General features: G+C 45.5%; 1 non-coding gene and 1 pseudogene across 1 annotated transcript; both read left to right on the forward strand.

Annotated features, from left to right (window-relative positions):
* The first annotated feature begins 717 nt into the window (after positions 1–717).
* LOC114669607 (uncharacterized) lies at positions 718–889 on the forward strand (annotated as a pseudogene).
* A 13,462-nt stretch (positions 890–14,351) lies between these two features.
* Positions 14,352–14,533, forward strand: LOC114669634 (U2 spliceosomal RNA). Its single transcript, XR_003719091.1, has one exon. It is a non-coding gene; the product is annotated as a U2 spliceosomal RNA (small nuclear RNA).
* Positions 14,534–18,471: the final 3,938 nt, after the last annotated feature.

The raw sequence follows: 18,471 nt of genomic DNA on the forward strand, positions 1-18,471 counted from the left end.
CAGGAAGAAGACGCACTGCACCTCTTCTGGGAATGCCCAGTGGCACAGTCACTCCTTGACGCCCTAGAAGAAGAATTGGAAGAGTTGGTACCCAGAGACAATCTTTCGCACCATTCGGTGCTCTATGGACTTTTCCCGGGTACCCACTCGCTGGAAGCCACAGAGGAGGCATGGCGTCTCATGTGCTGCGTGAAGGACGCTCTATGGGTCGCCAGGAACCGCCTCGTCCTCAGGAGGGAAAGGATGACAATCCAGGACTGCTGCAGATACATCCACAGCCTCCTCAGAGACTATTCTATCCTGGACTCCTTGAAGAACTGAGGATATGCAAAGGCACCTCTCCCTCCAAGAGGTGTATTAATGTGACTTTTGTTTTACTGCAGCCATTGGCAAAGCCCCGTCTTTGAGGACAAGCCTTCGAGGACGGGGACCAAGTCAAGACTGCAATAACCTGTAAAAAGTAATACAATGTGGGACGCTATATTGAATGTAGTGAATAACCAAATGGTATTATGGCTTATAAGATTGTAAAGGATTTTTTTTTAATTTCATATATATGAGCAATGTAAATAAGGTGTAGTAGGAATGGGGTACTGTAAGACTGTATTAGACTATAGCTGAATACAGTCGTTTCTATTTGAATTAGTAGACAGTTATATTGTAATTGTACTAGATTGTGTTTTATATATATCACCCAAACCTATATCCAAATAAAGTATATTTTTTCAAAAAAAAATCTGTTCTTATTAGTTTAATATCTGATACGTCCCCTATCTGGGGACCATATATTAAATTGATTTTTGGAACAGGGAGATGGAATAGGGGCTTGCTCCGTCCACTCCACGCATCGACCTGGTATTGCAGTACTTCCAGGAGCGGTGCACTTTCTCCTTTATTGGTCTAAAATCAGAAAAGCAGCCTTGGCTGGGGGTTGGTCACTATGGGGGAAAGGACGGAAACTCTCCCCAGAGCAGGATTGATTGATTTAATTATTTATTTATTTAATTAATTAATTAATTAATCACTGTGTGCCTGTACGCTCGCCAGAGCAGGATTGATTTATTTATTATTTAATTAATTTAATTAATTGATTAATTAATTGATTAATTAATCAATGTGTGCCTGTACACTCGCCAGAGCAGTATTTATTTATTTATTTATTAAATTAATTATAATCAGTGTACCTGTACGCTCGCCAGAGCAGGATTGATTTATTTATTTATTCAATTTAATTGATTTAATTAATCATTGTGTACCTGTACGCCGCTTTTGCTTGTAGTACTTCCTGCATTCCAACAGATGTCAGGCGAGGCTCGGAATTAGACAGCTGCTGCTGTGCGGTGAGTGCAGTAGTGTCGGACGCCCAAGCCTTTAACGCTAGCAGGAAGCCTTATTAAGCTCCCAGAAACCACGAAGCAGTCCAAAAGGGTCTGGCTGCAGACTGTGCACGCTCAGCCACTGACGTCAGATGCACGCTCAGCCACAATAGGAAGTGCAACAGGGGAGTCGTTTCCTGATTGCTAAGTTGGTACGTTTGCTAGTTATAGTCTTACCATTTATGAACGATATGGAATATTCTTAATCATGTTAACTTGTGCATATTCACGTTGTTTGGCTGGCCTGTGTTGGTTTATTAACATGTTTACCATTTTAACAGATCAAGTTAACCAAGGTAAATGCTTGCCTGTTATTGTGATTACTAGCATCATGGCCGTGGTAGCGTAGCGAGAGCGCTGATGTTTAGAGCGTGCTAGTTTAGTGTTCCCACTGTTATCCCAAGGAAAAAACAATTCTGCAACCATCATAACTTGCTAACATCATTTAAATTTAATGTACACAGTATTTACGTGTGAATAAAGAGTAAAATGAAAACAAAACAAATAGAACAATTCTGTGTTGTTAATAATCTTATATATCAGAACTGTAATACGTACTATACTTTACATGTCATGAGGTACCAAACTGTGATTAATAAATGTTGGAGGGTAAAGGACATTGGACACATCAGTAATCAAATGTTTATATTTATTTATACATAAGACCCCCCCTCCCCCTTAAAAAAAAAAAAACCCCAACAACAAAACACAAACCAATAAAAAACATTAATTTAATTAAGGAGGCAGCAGTACATAGTGAACTTCCTGCAATTCACCATTTCTTCTAAAAATCTGTGCATGTCTTGCACATGGCTAAACCCAAAACAAAATGGAGCCAGAACATCATCTCTATTAACTAGTGAATCTTCCTCTGCATTCATTGCTTCGTACTCTTGCAGAGCCTTCCCAGCATTTTCCTCTTTCATAGTCAGTATCTGGGGCAACTGGACCAGACCAATGAATTGGTGTTGGCTGTCACTGCACCACTGACTGGCTGTTTTTGCGTGTGCAAGGACAGATACCTTAGACAGGAATAAAAATTTGGTGTATTTATGTGTTTTATGCAATTATTATTGATATATAAAAAAACTGATTAAAAAAATGTACTTGTATTTCTGGCGGTATTGATGCATCCTCACATTCATCCTGTGCCTGCAAAACATACCACTTACAGTTATCTGGCTATGTGGTGGTTTCAGGACAGTACTACCTCTCTGGGGAAAAAATAACTGGACCACCTTGGATTACGTGCAGACATCCCATGTTTTCTGTACTTCCAGATGTCCACTGCATTCTGATATAAGCGTCATGACTCCCTCAGACAACACAGAATATCGCAAATAGGTGGTTTTTGTGGGCAAGAGTCTGTATGAGACTGAGGGGGCATTCTGATTGGCCTCTCTTTGTGCTAAGTAAACCTACATGATTTTTCTGTACATGGGGTAAACACACCTTAGGGTCCAATTTGGATTCATATAATTTGTGGCTCCATCTCATAACTTTTATTTATGCTACCGCCCATTACGATCTTTTTATCACAAAGGAGTTTTCAATTTTCTAATCTGCTAACAAGTACCATAGTGGTTATCTCCCTGAATTGAGTTTTGCTGGGTTGGATATCTGCATTTTTGCCAGCTTTCAAAAAGATATGAATTAGGCAGATAAGTTGACAATGTTGGGCACAACATGCATTGTTTGTGCATCTGCTGATTTAGATGGTCCAGTCTTGAAAAAGTCTCTATTAATTTGAAACAAGTGCCATTTACCAATGTTTTTGTAAGTACAAGATGTGCCATCAGTCGAATTATAGCAGACCATGACTCTACCGAGACGGCTATAATAATGTATTGTAGGCTCATGTATGGATAGCGTAATCTGCTTATTGGAGCCACCAAATTCCACCAGAACAGAAAATGGGACACAAGCTGCCCGTGCTGCTTTTTGCCGTTTTAGGCAAACTGCCTTCTTTTCATTCCCAAAAAATTTAAGGGCCACCATTTCATCTAGAACAATGGGATTTAAGATATCTTCAAAAGCAGTGTCATGGCAATAATCAAGTGAGCCGAGATGTTCACACTGACTAAAAGGCAGTTCTCTGAGCCAAAAGGTGGAATTGGCAGCATTCCTCCAGTTCTCATTTAACATGATGAATGTTGCCTGTTGTCTTCCTTTGTACATGGACCGGAACAGAAAAACCATGGCCAGCTCATTGAACTACTGACACTCCATTAGATACATCAACACAAATGCTGGAAAGATGAGACATGAGTGTTACATCCTGGGATATGTCTGTATGTTTTCTTAAGATGTGTGTGTCCAAATTCTTTTTGAGCAAATCTAATGAGCAATGAGGGCACTTTCTTGTATTTCTTGTTTTAGAACTGTTTTCTGGACCCAGCTCATTAGCTCTTGTACTGGTAGCGGTATGGTATGGGAAGGTTCTTGTGCCATAACAGGTAGGTTGTGGGAAGATTCTTGCGCTGGAAAAAGTAGGCTGTGGGAAGGCTCAGATGCAATTTTGAGCATATTTTTAGATGACACTCCATATTGTTTCTTCTAAATATTGTCTTCATGCAAAACGGACAATGGTAGTGACCCTCAGACCTACATGGCAGATGGCAACGACATATTCTCTTATCTGTTAGAAATAAGAACCAGTAAAAGGTAACAAGTCAGTAAATAAATTAATCTTGAAACAAAGCATTCAGATGCTAAACAATGGGACTATTGTGGCTGTTATGTGGGCTATATCATGGTCTGTGTCCAGTAAATTTACAAGCACCTTAAGTGATTTTTTTCCCTGTCTGTACAATGCCTTAAAGTAGACTGAAAACAGACTCTGTTACATGGGGGACTCTTACCAAATTTTTAAAATAATATTTTTCTCATGTCTTGCTAAAGTTTTCAGGTTTTTTGTACTTTAACATGCAAGAGTTCAGTGCATTTTTGCACATTAATTATTCATTCACTCTAGTTATATTGTAATAATCCACCTTGCATTACCTTCAAAAATGATTGCATTTTTTAAATGTCCATCTAAATGCTGTTGCATTCTTGGTGGTGATGGTGGTTTTAAATCCTCCTTTTCCTTGCCTGGTCCCCGCCCACACACATACACGCCCACAACCCCACCCCCCGAAGGGACTGACTGTGACTGTCTGTTCCCCTCCCCTCCCCCACGCCACGCCTACTCCCATCTGTAGCAGCTACCTCGTTCCTGCACAAGTTCGAAAGGTTTTTTCGCTGTTGTGGCAACCCTTGGGCTTTGTATTAGGCCTTGGCTCCAAGGTGGGCCGCTTGGTCACGAGGATGTGGAATGTCACATGGGTTCATGTCTCGGTGCTTGTGTTAGGGCAGCTGGTTCCTCTTGCCAAGTGGATGCTTACCATGCAGTTGATGCATGGCCAAGACGGTGGGGCTGGCTGGCCTGGGAAATTTGTGGTATCGCTTCTCAGCCTTTTGTCTAATTTCAAAGGCTGGAGATTCTGGGTGACGGTGTTTGTAACAATCGGATCAGTACGGTGATGGAACGGTTTGCTTTTGTGTCATTGAGTGGTGTATGGCAGACTTTGCATTTCTGGTGGAAACAAGACTGTGATGGGTGTTTTTTGGACAAAACATCCTTTAAACGGCATGTGTTGATGGAGACCAAACACACTCACCAAAGGTACATGTAATGCTTAATTCTCATGAGAGATTTGTGGATGTTACTTTGATGGCCGGTGACATGTTTGACTCAGTGTTGCGGATGGTGGAGGTGAAGAAGAATTGCAGTCCTGTGTCATTATCGTGTCAAATTTGTGGAAGAGACTGGAAATTGGTGACTGTGCATATGTTTAATCCCTTTGTGCAGGATGGTGACATTATGGCCTTTTTGAGGTGGTATGGAAATCTCCTTGGAACGTTATGTGAAGGACGAGGACGGAGTATGGAATGGGAGGAGACCGTTCAGAATGAAGTTGAACAAAGACTCTTCCTGCTGTGATGGTTTGTGTCACCCTCCTTCCTCCTTTTCTTTGGGGGCTGGTAGGGGCTACCTGTTTTATGGAGGCATGCCATTGCGGTGTGGGAAAATGTGGGCAGCCTGGTCATGTTGCCTGGTTTTATGCGGAGGTGGTTTGTCGGAATTGCAAACGGGTTGGCCATTTTGCTCGGGACTGTTGTGAGGAGCGGAAGTGCAGTCTTTGCGGAGAAGGAGGCCACTTGGTTCAGCTCCTGCCCATCCCGTTTTGTTGATTGGGGCGGTGTGAGTGCTAACGAGGGTGGAGGAGGTGTGAAGGATGTTGCAGCGATTGGAGATGCTGTGGAGGGGGCTGCTTCTTCTGGAGGGGATTTGGACAGTGTCGCTGCAATTGGAGACTCTGATCATGTTGAACCCTTGAGGTGGGTGAGCCTCGGGACAAGCCGTGGAAGTTGGTTGTTGGGAGTAAGAGGAAATCCAAAGGGGGAGCCGGGAAGAGCGCCAAAATGGTGGACTCTATAGAGAAGAAGTAAGATGTGAACAACATGGAGGACCACAGCCAGGTAGACTCTGGCACCACCAAACTTCCTTGGGTGAAATCCCCTGAGTCACCTCCGGATGGGCGGGAGGAGGTTGATGCAGGCCAGGGGGGTTTTGGCCTCAAGTTTTGGCTGGAGGGAGGCAATGGAGTTGGTCATAGAACGGGGGGGGGGAGGGTTGATTGTGTTAGTGGGGTTCCTTTTCTTTTTCACGGTTTTGTGTGACAATAAACGTACGGGGGTTACGGGGTAAGGATAAGAGGCACGCTGTTTTTGGTTGGGCTCCTTGACTTTCCATGTCTGTTTTGTCAAGGAAGCGCATGTTCTGGATGCGTTGGAGGGGAAGAAGTTTAGCCAGAAGTGGAGATGGGGCCCATCTCTGGTGGGGTTGGGGTGGGAAGCGCACTTTCTGCAGGTGTGGGAATTCTGTTTAAAGGGGATCAGTGGGCCATTACTGAGGTGATGGTGGTGTAGGAGCAGGTCATCATGGTTGATGGGGGAATGGGCTTGGAGGAGGTATCGTTTTATTAACGTTTATGCTCCAACAGACATGAAGTATAAAGGGGAGGTCTTCGGTGCACTAAGGGATGTTTTGGTAACCGATAGGAAGGTGGTTCTGGGTGGTGATTTCAATGTGGATATGGAAAAAACTATGGTTTCGGATTATATGAGGGTGTCCTTGGGACGCCTCATACGTGAGTTTGGACTGTGCGATGTGTACCGCAAAAAGGTGGTGGGGACAACAGGACACACATGGAGTAATACTAGAGGGGTGACTAGTAGATTGGATTATTATTATTTTTTTTTTTTTTTTGTTGCGTCTACTTTGGCAGTGATGACATGTTGTTTGTGTCCTGTGTGGTTTTTGGACCACTCTATGGTTCAGTGCACTTTACAAGGGGGAGGGCCGGTTTTTGGAAGAGGGTTCTGGAAATTGAACACTCTGCATTTGCAGCAGTGACCGTTTCGACAAGACTGTGCTGCTGAAGGGATGGATCACGGAGGGTCATCGGGGTATGTCCATCTTGGATTGGTGGGAGGAATTGAAAGTGAGTTTGGTGGCGAGGGGCTATGGGATTCATAGGTCTCGGTGGGAAAGGGGGTTTGTTGTTCGGATCCAGAAACGGTTGTGTAAGGAATTTGGGATCTTGAATAGGGGAGGGGGTTTGGACTGAAGTGGTGGGGCAGGTTAAACGGGAGCTGGGAGAAATAGTGAAGGGGAGGGCTTTGAGGTTTTTTTCCAGGTTAAATGGGCAAATACTGCAGGGGGAGGCTTACGGTGGGTCTAGTTTCTTTCAGGCAATTAGAGCAGCAAAACTGAAAAGGGTGGTGGATGGCTTTAGAAGCGCTGATGGGGTTATTTGTAGAGACAAGGAGGAGGTGTTGGAGGTGGCTCGGCAGTTTTACACTGAGCTCTTCTCACCCAGGGAGGGGCAGGAGGGTGTGTTGCAGGAGTTTTTGGCATCAGTGAAAGTGTCAGTCCGGGAGGCGGATGTGGCCGTCTTGGAAGAGGGGGTGACGCTGGAGGAGCTAACTGAGGCTTTGAAATCTTTGAAGAGGGGTAAGGTTTCCAGGGAAGGACGGGCTGTCTAAGGAATTCTATGAGACCTTCTGAGATTTGCTGGGTCCGCTTTTGGTGGAAATTTATAAGACCATTTTTGATGAGGGACGGTTGCCGGAATCAATGGCGACGGGGGTTGTCTCCCTTCTTTATAAGAAGGGGGATGAGTTTTATTTGAGGAATTGGAGACCGGTTACCTTGCTCGGTTGTGATTATAAGTTACTAGCCAAGGTCCTTGCAAGGAGATTGAGGAAGATATTGGCGGACATAATTGGGGCTGATCGGACCTGTGGTGTGCCGGGTTGATCCATTTGGTGGAATCTGGCTTTGGTGAGGGATTCGATTGCATGGGCTGAAGAGCGGAACAAGCCATTTAACTGTAGCTAGCCTATGCTTTTTTGTTTCGAGTTTTGGAATGTTTTGGTTTTGGGCCTATGTTTATGGCATGGTTGAGGGTTTTGTATAAGGGGGTTGGAAGCGTGATTAATGTGAATGGGTGGTTGAGTGAAAAGGTGGCACAGGGGGCTGGGGTGAGACAGGGTTGCCCTTTATCTCCTTTGCTGTACATCATGTATTTGGAACCTGTGGCGGTGCGGATTAGGGAGCAGCAGGCTTTTTTGGGTCTGGTGTTACCTGGGAGTGGTGGTGTAGCCTCTAAACTTGCTATTTATGTGTATGATGTGAGTTTGTTTGCTGCCGGTGAGGGGGATGTGCAGATGGGACTGGTCATTTTGGCCGATTTTCAGAAAGCTACGGGTTCCATAGTGAACTGGAACAAGTCGTACATGATGTATTTTGGGAAGTGGAGGGATAGAACGGAAAGTTAATGTGGTATGAACTTGTGTAGTGACTCCATTGCTATTTTGGGGGTTGATTTCTTTCGGCAGGAGAGTGGTCAAAGGAATTGGGACAAGCGGCTGCAGATGGTGAATCATAAGCTGGGTCTGTGGACAGCCAGATCGCTATCCTTGGTGGGGAAAGCGACTGTAGTGAAGACCGAGATTCTGCCATGTTGTTTGTATTTGGGGTTAGTATTTCCCATGTCTAATAGGATGGGTAGAGCTGTGAGGAAAAAGGGGTTTCATTTTGTGGGGGGGGGGGGGACATGAAGGGTTGATATGGAGAGGACGATGGTGGATGGGGGTAGGGGGATTATGGTAGGATCGCTCAGAGATCTGGATTGGCGGCAAAATGGTTTTTGGATGTGGGGGCAGGGGTTATTGACGGGGATTATCGGGGGGAATGTGGGGGTTTTGTTGTTTAACTTTGGTAAAGAGGATTATGTTATCAGGAGGGGGGATAGGGTGGCACAGTTGCGAAAGGATTTTAGTTCCATCTGTTATGTTGTGTGACTCTTTGGGTGATTCTGTTAGGGGGGTGGGCAGTTTGGGGTCTACGGGAGTGTGATTTGTTTGTAAATTTTTGTCTTTTATTTTTATTGGTTTTGATAAAAATAAATAAAAAAAAAAAAAAAGAGTGGAGAGCCGCTTGATCTGCTATTGGGATTGTGCATGCGATATTAATCCTTTTGACGGCGATTGAAGCAGGTCGGCTGAGTCCACCGCTCTCAGTAAGGAAGAACAAGAGCTGTTTTTACGGCTGACTATCTAATTCTTGATTCTGAGAGAAAGGAGGTTGGCTGAGTCCACTACTTTTGGCAAAGTTGAAAGAATTTGAAAACAGAAAAGAGATACAGAAGAAAAGTTTGAGGCTCAGTTGCATAGCTCCTCCCACCAAGAAGAGAGCTGACATTTTCCTGAAAGATTCATCTCTCAACTGCAGAGGATCTCCATCTTGAAAGATAAGACAAAGAATGGATTCAACAACCCTGGCTCCAGTTTCTGCTGATGCTCTGCTCTTGCTCCTGCTTTTGCCCCGGTTAAGGAAGACCTCCGAGAAGCTGGGAAAGGAGAAGGCAGCTACTCCCAGCCTGGAAGATCGCCTCTCTTCTGGCCCCTCTACTTCCCAGGCCACAGCTTACCTGACTCCAGCCTGGAAGATCCAGGAGGGCCCCCCCAGCTCTGGAACCCTGGATGAAGCAGACGGTGGTGCTGAGGCTTAAGGAGGTGGAGGGAAGGATCCCTGCAATGAGTGTGGAGACCTTTGAGAAGAAAATGGTCATGGAGCAGGGATTCTCCCTGAGCATACAGTCATTTGCTGTGGGCCTCTTCTATGTCATGTTTGCCTCCATTGCGATCTGCAAACGCTGCTTGGAAATGGTACAGAATGCAGTGCCGGACTCCCCCTTTGCTCGCTTTGAAGATTTCGTATGGGGATTTCTCATGGCGATTGTCACTCTCCTTTCCTCTCTGTGTATGGGGCAATTCCCCTCATACACCAGGCAAGGACATCTCCACATTCCTGAAATGCTTCTGCACCGTGGTGAGGGAACCCACCCAGATCCAGGACGGGAACGGCTTCTGGACGGGTAAGTGGTCTGTCATTGACAGGTTATGGAAGGATAACACCTCTCCAAATGGCCTTCAGTACCTACCGCAGAGCTTCTACTTGGGGAAACTGCACTACCCTGACCAGCCAAAATCCTGCAGGAGATGCGGAGCGTTGGGCCATGTGTTGAAGGACTGCAAGGAGGCCGCTTTGCAGGAACTGCCATGTGATGGGCCATGAGACAAACTGTCCCAGGAAGAAGACCTGCAATCTCTGCGGACAGATGAGTCACATGTACAAAGACTCAGAGACAGAAGTCTTCTGACGCTGCTGCCTCGAATAGTCTGCACACAGGAGGACCGAAACCCAATCTGCCTGCCGAAAAGAAACAAACTGAAGTCCCCCCTGCAGCACTGCAAGGAGCGGCACAGGTAAGCAACAAAGGACAAAGAAGGTAAGACAAACTCCACCCCTCCCCCCTCGATCCATAATTCCACCCTCCCCCCCCTCCTCTGCCCAGAGGATTTTCCCCCTGTTGTCGATCCTACAGGGACACAAACAAGGAAGAGAAGTCCAAACAGCTCAGAGGAGGACCAGAGATGGAAGAAGACAATGGAGCCCCCCTCTGAGCACCCACAGCAAGAAGATGAGGAGACCCAGATGGAAGAGGAGCTGTTCCTTGAAGCAGCTCTAAACTTCCAGCCTGTCCACAATGACATGGACAACCTTGCACAGATCAACCGGCTGCTTTAGATCGAGGACCCTGGGGCCGGGAAACCCGAAGTCCTACCTGACCGAGGCGATGACTAGGGGCGCCCGGCCCACACTAACCTCTCCTTTTTTTACTCCCCACAGATGGCTACTCTCTTTATTCTCCATCAACGTGAGGAGCATCAAGGACAAACTGAGGAGACAGATGGTGATGATCTTCCTGTCCACTCAGAACTGTGTGTACGTGCTGCAGGAGTGTGCCCTCCCAACCTCCAGGAACTATCGCCACCTAGGCAAACTGTAGTCACACGGCCCTTCCTACTGGTTGGGAGGTGGCAACAACAAGACAGCAGGGGCCGCCATCCTTGTCAGGGGGAACCGTTTCACACTGGACTCCGTCCGGGAGCTCATCTGTGGCACGCTGCTGGTCATGGGCGGGGGAGCCCATAAGGCTCATCTGCGTGTACGCCGACCCTGGGAAGAACGAGCGCTTGGAGCTTTTCCAGACCCTGTGGCTCCAACTCACCACTTCCAGGGAGGTGGTGATAGTCAGAGACTTCAACTGTCCCCTGGAGGAGGACGGGCGCAGCTCCAACACATTCCCCAGACTGGACAATACATCCAGACTGCTCAGGAAGATGGTGACGGAGGCTTCCCTGTTGGACGCGGTGGGGACTACCGGGACGGGCTTGGCCAACTACACCTGTAGCCGGCCTGACCCGCTTCCGGATCAATTTTGTCTTCTTCAGAGCAGTGAAAGCCAAGAAGTACACCTTGGTCCTATGCTTCTTCTCAGACTACAGGGCGGTTCACTTCCAGGGCTCCCTCGGCCAAAACTTTCCGCATGGCCCGGGGTCGTGGAAACTGAATTGTAGCCTCCTGGAAAGGGAAGACGTCATGCAGGAGCTAAGGACCGCTTACGCTACCTGGAAGGAAGAGAAACGCCACTTCCAGAAGGTAAGTGATTGGTGGGAATTTGTCAAAATTAAACTTTGCAGTTGACATGCCTGCCGTCTTCCTTTGTAGAATTCCCTTTGCAGTTTCTTTCAGGCCAGACTGCAGAAGGAGCTGTGGTCCCTGCAAGAGCTTCACCAGGGCGGCTGGGACGTGAGTTGGAGGAGACCAGGGAGAGCCTGAGGAGGCACTTTGGATTGAAAGTCTATGCGTTTGGATTCCTTCTCAAAGAGGAGAACCTGGAGGGAGGTGTGAAGTGTAACTCCTTTTTCTTTAGGAAACTAAATTCTAGCCACACGCCCCTGAGAGAACTGCAAGACGATGGAGGTGTCATCAGGACGAGGAAGGATGCAGTGATGGGAGTGGTCCGTGACTACTACAGCGGCATCTACTCCCCAAAGACAAACGAAGCAGACGCAACCGATTTAGTTCCTGGCTGGTATAAACAAAACCATGGATCCCGTAGGTAAGTCTGCTTTGAATGCACCCTTGATACTGGGGGATCTGCACTCTGCCTCCAGATCCTTCAGGGCTGGCTGGACCTACCAGCCGAACTGTATGTCGCGCTGTGGGACCTCATCGGCCCAGACTTGCTGGAGCTGTACCGGGAGATACTGGCAGATGGCAGAATGCCTCCGTCGTTGAGAGAAGGAATGATCATGATCTTGTACAAACAGAAGGGAGAGAGATGAGGGCTGAGCAATTGGCGCCCCATCACCCTCCTGATCGTGGACTACAAGATCCTGGCCAAGGTGGTAGCCAACTGGCTTCAAAAGGTGATCGGTCTGTTTATCCACCCAGACCAGACCTGCAGCATCCTCGGATGCAGGATCGGTGACAGCTTGGCCATGATCAGGGACTCGGTACACTATGTGAAGGAACGCCGCATCACCGCGGCCTTGGTCAGCTTAGATCAAGAGAAAACCTTCGACAGAGTGTCCCACAAGTTCATGATCGGGGCCCTGTGAGGTCTCGGAATGGGTGACCTGTTCTGTTTGTACATCAGCCTGATGTACCGAGACATCTCCAGCACGGTGCTGGTGAATGGCTGGAAAACTGACCCCTCCCGGTTGTGTCCAGGGTCAGACAAAGTTGCCCTCTCTTCCCTCTCCTTTGTCTGATGTATAGAGCTCCTGGTGGAACAGATCAGAGGAAGACCAGAGATCAGAGGGATCACCGCACTGGGACCGGACAGGTGAGCGCTCAGAAGCTCTCTACATGGACGATGTCACTGTGATCTGCACAGACCAGAGATCGATGACGGAGCTGGTGGAGATCTGCAAAGACTTCAGACGAGCTTCGGGGGTAAAGGTCAACTGCGGGAAGTCAGAGGCGATGCTCCTCGGGGAATGGCACCTGACGCCCCCCGCTCCCCTCCCCTTCACCATCAGACGGGACTCTATCAAGATCCTGGGCAGCTGGTTCGGAGGAAAGGGAGCGGCCCTGAAGACATGGGACAAGAGACTGGCCAAAGTCAGGCAGACGATCGGGCTGTAGAGTCTCGGAAACCTCACCATGGAAGGCAAAGCGCTGGTGCTACGGAACAAGATCCTCCCAGTTCTGCAGTACCCGGCCCAGGCGTGGGCACCCCTCACCACACTCTGCAGAGCCATCACCAGGACAGTCTTTGTCCATCTTGGAGCCCCAGATGAAGTAAGAGTCAAGCGGGCAGTCATGTAATGGGTGGGAAAGGCATCCTCGACATCCCCACCCTGCTCAGGGCCGCCTTTGCCTGCAACTACATCCGCAGGACACTGACGGAGTACAGCAATGGATCATCCGGAAACTCCATGTCCCGCTTCTTCCTCCTGCCCGTCTGGATAAGGCTCAGCTGGGACAAGTGGGACAGCTGCTACCCTTACAACTGGGACACTCCATGGTTCTACACGGATGTCGTCCGCTTCGTGATGGAACACGGACTGCTGGGAGTCAAGCTGGAACTGTGGAAGCTGAAGACCATCTACAAGCTCATCAGAGCCAGAGATACGACGAAGCCTATTGGAACCCTCCCATCCACCACAGCCATGGTGGTCTGGGAAAACATAGCCTCCAAACAACTGAAGAACACACACAAGGACCTGGTGTGGATGGCTGTACAAGGGGGACTGCCTCTCCACTCGTTCATGCATGCCAGGAAATTCTGCAGATACAGACATTGTCCGTGGTGCATCCTGCGGGAAGAAGACGCACTGCACCTCTTCTGGGAATGCCCAGTGGCACAGTCACTTTTTGACGCCCTGGAAGAGGAGTTGGAAGAGTCAGTATCCAGAGACAATCTCACACCATTCGGTGCTCTATGGACTTTTCCCAGGTACCCACTCGCTGGAAGCCACCGAGGAGGCATGGCGCCTCATGTGCTGCGTGAAGGACGCTCTATGGGTCCCCAGGAACTGCCTTGTCCTCAGGAGGGAAAGGATGACAATCCAGGACTGCTGCAGATACATCCGCAGCCTCCTCAGAGACTATTCTATCCTTAAGTACTTGAAGAACTGAGGATATGCAAAGCCGTCTCTCCCTCCTAGAGACTTTTTAATGTAAACTTTGTTTTACTGCAGTCCTTGGCAAAGCCCCCCCTTTGAGGACAATCCTTCAGAGATGGGAATCAAGTCGAGACTGCAATAACCTGTAAATAGTAACAGAATGTGGAATGCTGTATTGGATGTAGTCAATAATAACCAACTGTTATTGACGGAACATTTAATATGGCTTGTAATATTGCAAAGGATTGTTTTTTTTATATATAATAAGATGTAGTAGGTAATGGATAGTGAGAGACTGTATCAGAGTATAGCTGAATACAGTCAATTCTATTTGAGGTAGTAGATTGTGATGGATTGTAAGATTGCTAGATTGTGTTTTTTATATGTTTATTTTCCAAAAAGAAAAAAATCTTGTTCTTATCAGTTTAATATCTGATACGTCCCCTATCTGGGGACCATATATTAAATTGATTTTTGGAACAGGGAGATGGAATAGGGGCTTGCTCCGTCCACTCCACGCATCGACCTGGTATTGCAGTACTTCCAGGAGCGGTGCACTTTCTCCTTTATTGGTCTAAAAACAGACCAGCAGCCTTGTCTGGGGCCTGGCTAGTAGCAGGGAAATAAACTTCAGTGAGGGCAGGGGGAAAAAATAGAGTAGGTCTGATCTGTGATCTTGAAACAAATGTCTTTATCCTATTAAGCTACGTAACATTTCATTAACTTGTAAGGCTTATGCTAAGCATTTCTTAGGTTACTAACAAAATGTTGACTGTGGTTATAATGGTGTAGTTGATTTGGGTGGGACTGTGGAGGGGACGCTGGAGCACGAATGTTGCTGCCACTCTTCCCTGTCATCAACACTTTTCATTAAAATTCACGTTAAACCTAAACTTTTTGCAATTGTTCACTCGCTGCTGGCAGGTGCCCCTCCTAATCTCACATCACCGCTCCAGTTGATTCAAAACTCTGCTGCAAGAGTCCTGACATGGATCAGCAACAGCGAGCACATCACACCCATCCTGCTTCGCCTTCACTGGCTCCCTGTGTCTTACAGGATTGAAATATAAAATTCTATTAATAACCTACAAAGCTTTAAATGGCCTCACACAGGACTACAGCAGTGACCTTCTCCATCACTCTGCTCCTGTTCGCCTACTAATGTCCTCTGATTCTGGTAATCTGTTACTTCACTAGTAAATGTGTTGCTAGAAAAGACTCATGTTCTTTCTGCATTGGAATTCCTTTTGCTATTAAACTACTCAGTTTAATTATTCTAATAAAAATATGTAGGTGATTGAATCAGAAGACTTAGACTTTAACCAAAGGATTATTAAGAAATTAATTTTAAAATGTGTACCCTATATTTAGATATCGCTAGTTAAGTTTGATCTGACTTGTGAATGGTGCAACAAACTTTTTTTTTTTTTGTTCTAATTCAATTTTATTTCATATCTCATTAAAACCAATATGAATTTAAAATCTCGTTAGCTTTTTTTCCTTCGGCTTCCTTTCTTCACTCCAAGTACAGCCCCTCGGGCAACATTAAGGTATGCCGATTACATATAAAATAATTCCATTTTTTTTATAACAACTTTAAAAACATCACTATTGAGGCTTATCCTACCTTTTAGTTTTCTTATTGTTCGGGTTGTCCTTTTCATAAAATGATATATTTTCTCTTACCATCTGTCTTAATTTCTGTGGGGGGGAAAAAACTTTTTGCTTATTGGTGAATTCACACCTAGCCCTCCATAATACCCCTTTTTATCATACTTATTCTGCCCCAGTCTTTTTCCCCTACTTCTCTCTTCCCAGATCTGCCAAAGACCACTATATCCTTATTTAGTTTGGCCTTAATCAATCCCATCCTGCTTTGCTTTTTTCCATACTTTATTAGCTATGGGGCACTCCCACATTACATGACTTACCGTCTCATTCTTGTTGCATCCTTCTCTGGGGCATATAGAGTCTCTGATCCTTTTCCTTTTACTTAAATTTAAATTAGTTTCTAAAGCCTCGTGCGCAGCTAGCCAAGCTAAATCTGCTAACTTTGAGGTTGGAAACTTTTTCCCAAATCTTTCTTGAGTCTCTTCTGGTTTTTCCTGGAATTGTTATGGGTTTCTGTTTGTCCTTTATCTCTTTTACCAGATCCTTTCACCTTTTCCACACTTCCTTTTCACCCTTCAAATAATCGCACTCCTTAATACAATCCAACATTCTCCTATATATTTTTGGAATTCTGAATTCATATGGGCTATTGTTATTAGTTTTATAAAGACCAAACTTCCTTACATGCCCTCCCATCATATATCTGGCCATTTCTGCTGCCCTTCCTTTCCCGTTTTGCATTAGAGCTATACACACTGCTGTATATTTCATTCATAATAACACCCTTAAATCTGGAAAATCTGTTCCCCCTTTCCTTTTTGGTTTCTTCACCTTCTCCCTTCCTATTCTTTCATATGTCAACCCCCAAAAGAAGTAGAAACATTGCCTCTTAATCCTTTTTAAAATACTCTTAGTAGGTAAAAAGACTGTCGCCAAAAAAAAGTCTTGGCAAAATCACTGCCTTAATCAGCAAAATCCTTCCTTCATACGTTAGGTCCCTTAGCTTCCAAAGACTTGTTAGTTGTCGTACTTTCTTTTCCATTTCTTTCCAATCACTTTCCCCTTCCTTCTCTTCCCCGAATTTTATTCCCAAGATTTTTATTATGTCGTGCCTAAAATCCTCCTTCCATCTGCCCTGCAGATGGCACTCCATTTTCCTCTTATTTAGTTTAACTCCCGCTGCTCCAGAGAATGTCTCTACTTTGTTCATTGCGTTTCTTATTGATGTACAATTCCTAAGGATCAATGTGATATCATCCATATACAAAGTACATTTGGACGATTTCCCGCCACTTCCTGGTATTTCAACTCCTTGGATGTTTGGATTATCTCTTATCCTTCTTGCTAATTGCTCTATACACAACACAAAGAGAATGGCAGAGAGGGGGCATCCCTGTCTAATTCCTCTTTCTATTTGTATTTCCTTAGACAGAGGTCCATTTAGAACCCTTCCTGTTGCACCAGAATAGCACTTCTTAATAGCCGCTCTTAATAATTCAGGGGTGTTCATCGCTTCTAGCACTCTCCACATAAAATCGTGATTAATTGAGTCCTATGCTTTTTCCAAATCAATATTTATCAATCTGATCGCTATCCCTCTACTCTTTGCATATTTGCATATGTCTCTAATTAGTATTTGATGTTGTGCTATCGATCTTCCTGGCACCGCGCACACCTGCTCTGTTCCAATGAGGTTTCCAATTACTCATTTCATCCTATTTGCAATTATTTTTCCCCATAGTTTGTAGTCTTGACACAGGAGAGTTATTGGCCTCCAGTCTGAGATGTCTTCCGACTCCTTTTTCTTTGGAATTAAGGTAATGATTCCCTTTTTCCATGTCTCAGGTACTTCTCCTCCCTCAATTACTTCTTAAAATAATTCCACTACTTCTTCATTCATTAACTCGAAGAAGGCTTCATAGAATTCCAAGGGCAATCCATCCATACCTGGTGTCCTTCCTTTATTGCCCTGCTTTATAGCCTGCTTAATTTCTGTTACTTTGATATTCTCCACCAATTCTTTTTGTTCTTCTTCCCTTAATTCTTCTTTTATCCCCTTCAAAACTTCTTGTTGTTTAACTGGGTTAATGCTTTGTCTCTTGTAGAGCTTTTGGTAAAAAGACTCTGCTATTTTCATCTTCTCTTCTTCTCTTCTCCTTGGGTTGCCCTCCATATCCTTTAGCTGTTTGATATAACTCTTCCTTCTTCTTTCCTTTATCTTTTTAAAGAACAAATGGGAACATTTTTCTCCCTCCTCCATTTCCTGAACCCGACTTTGAAATTTTATCTTCTCTTCCTTCCTCTCGTAAATCCTTGCTATATTTTTCCTTGTTTCCTTTATTCTCCTTTCCGTTTCTTCATTCCTTTCCCCTTCCCCGTATAGTTTTTCCAATTCTTCTTGTAAACCATCCAGCTCTTCCCTTCCTCTTTTACTTTCTTCCCTACCTTTCCCCTGCGTTCTAAATTTCATTATATCCCACCACTCCGCCACTGTTTTACATGAATCTTTCAGTGTTTTCCATTTCCCATATTTTTCCTCATACTCTTTCCTTATTTGTTCTATCTCCAATAGGGTTACGTTTAGCTTCCAAAACCCCAATCCTCTCTCTTCTTTCTCTCCTATTTCAACATCATCTATCTCTAGGAGTTGGTGGTCCGAGAAGAAAACGGGGGTCAATTTAAAACTTTTTGTTTTGAAACCCCTTTCTGTGAAGATAGTCTATCCTGGAGGTCCTTCCCTTCCACCCTCTCCAGGTAAACCACCTTCCTTCACCTCTCCTGCTCTTCCCATTGTCTTTTAAGTTGTGATCTTTTATTATATCTAACAGGAGCCTTGATGTTTTATCCGTCCTTCTATCTTTGTCTGTCCTGCAGTTAAAATCCCCCACTA

This window comes from Erpetoichthys calabaricus, chromosome 1, assembly GCF_900747795.2.
Source record: "Erpetoichthys calabaricus chromosome 1, fErpCal1.3, whole genome shotgun sequence".
NCBI classification, from domain to species: Eukaryota; Metazoa; Chordata; class Cladistia; order Polypteriformes; family Polypteridae; genus Erpetoichthys; species Erpetoichthys calabaricus.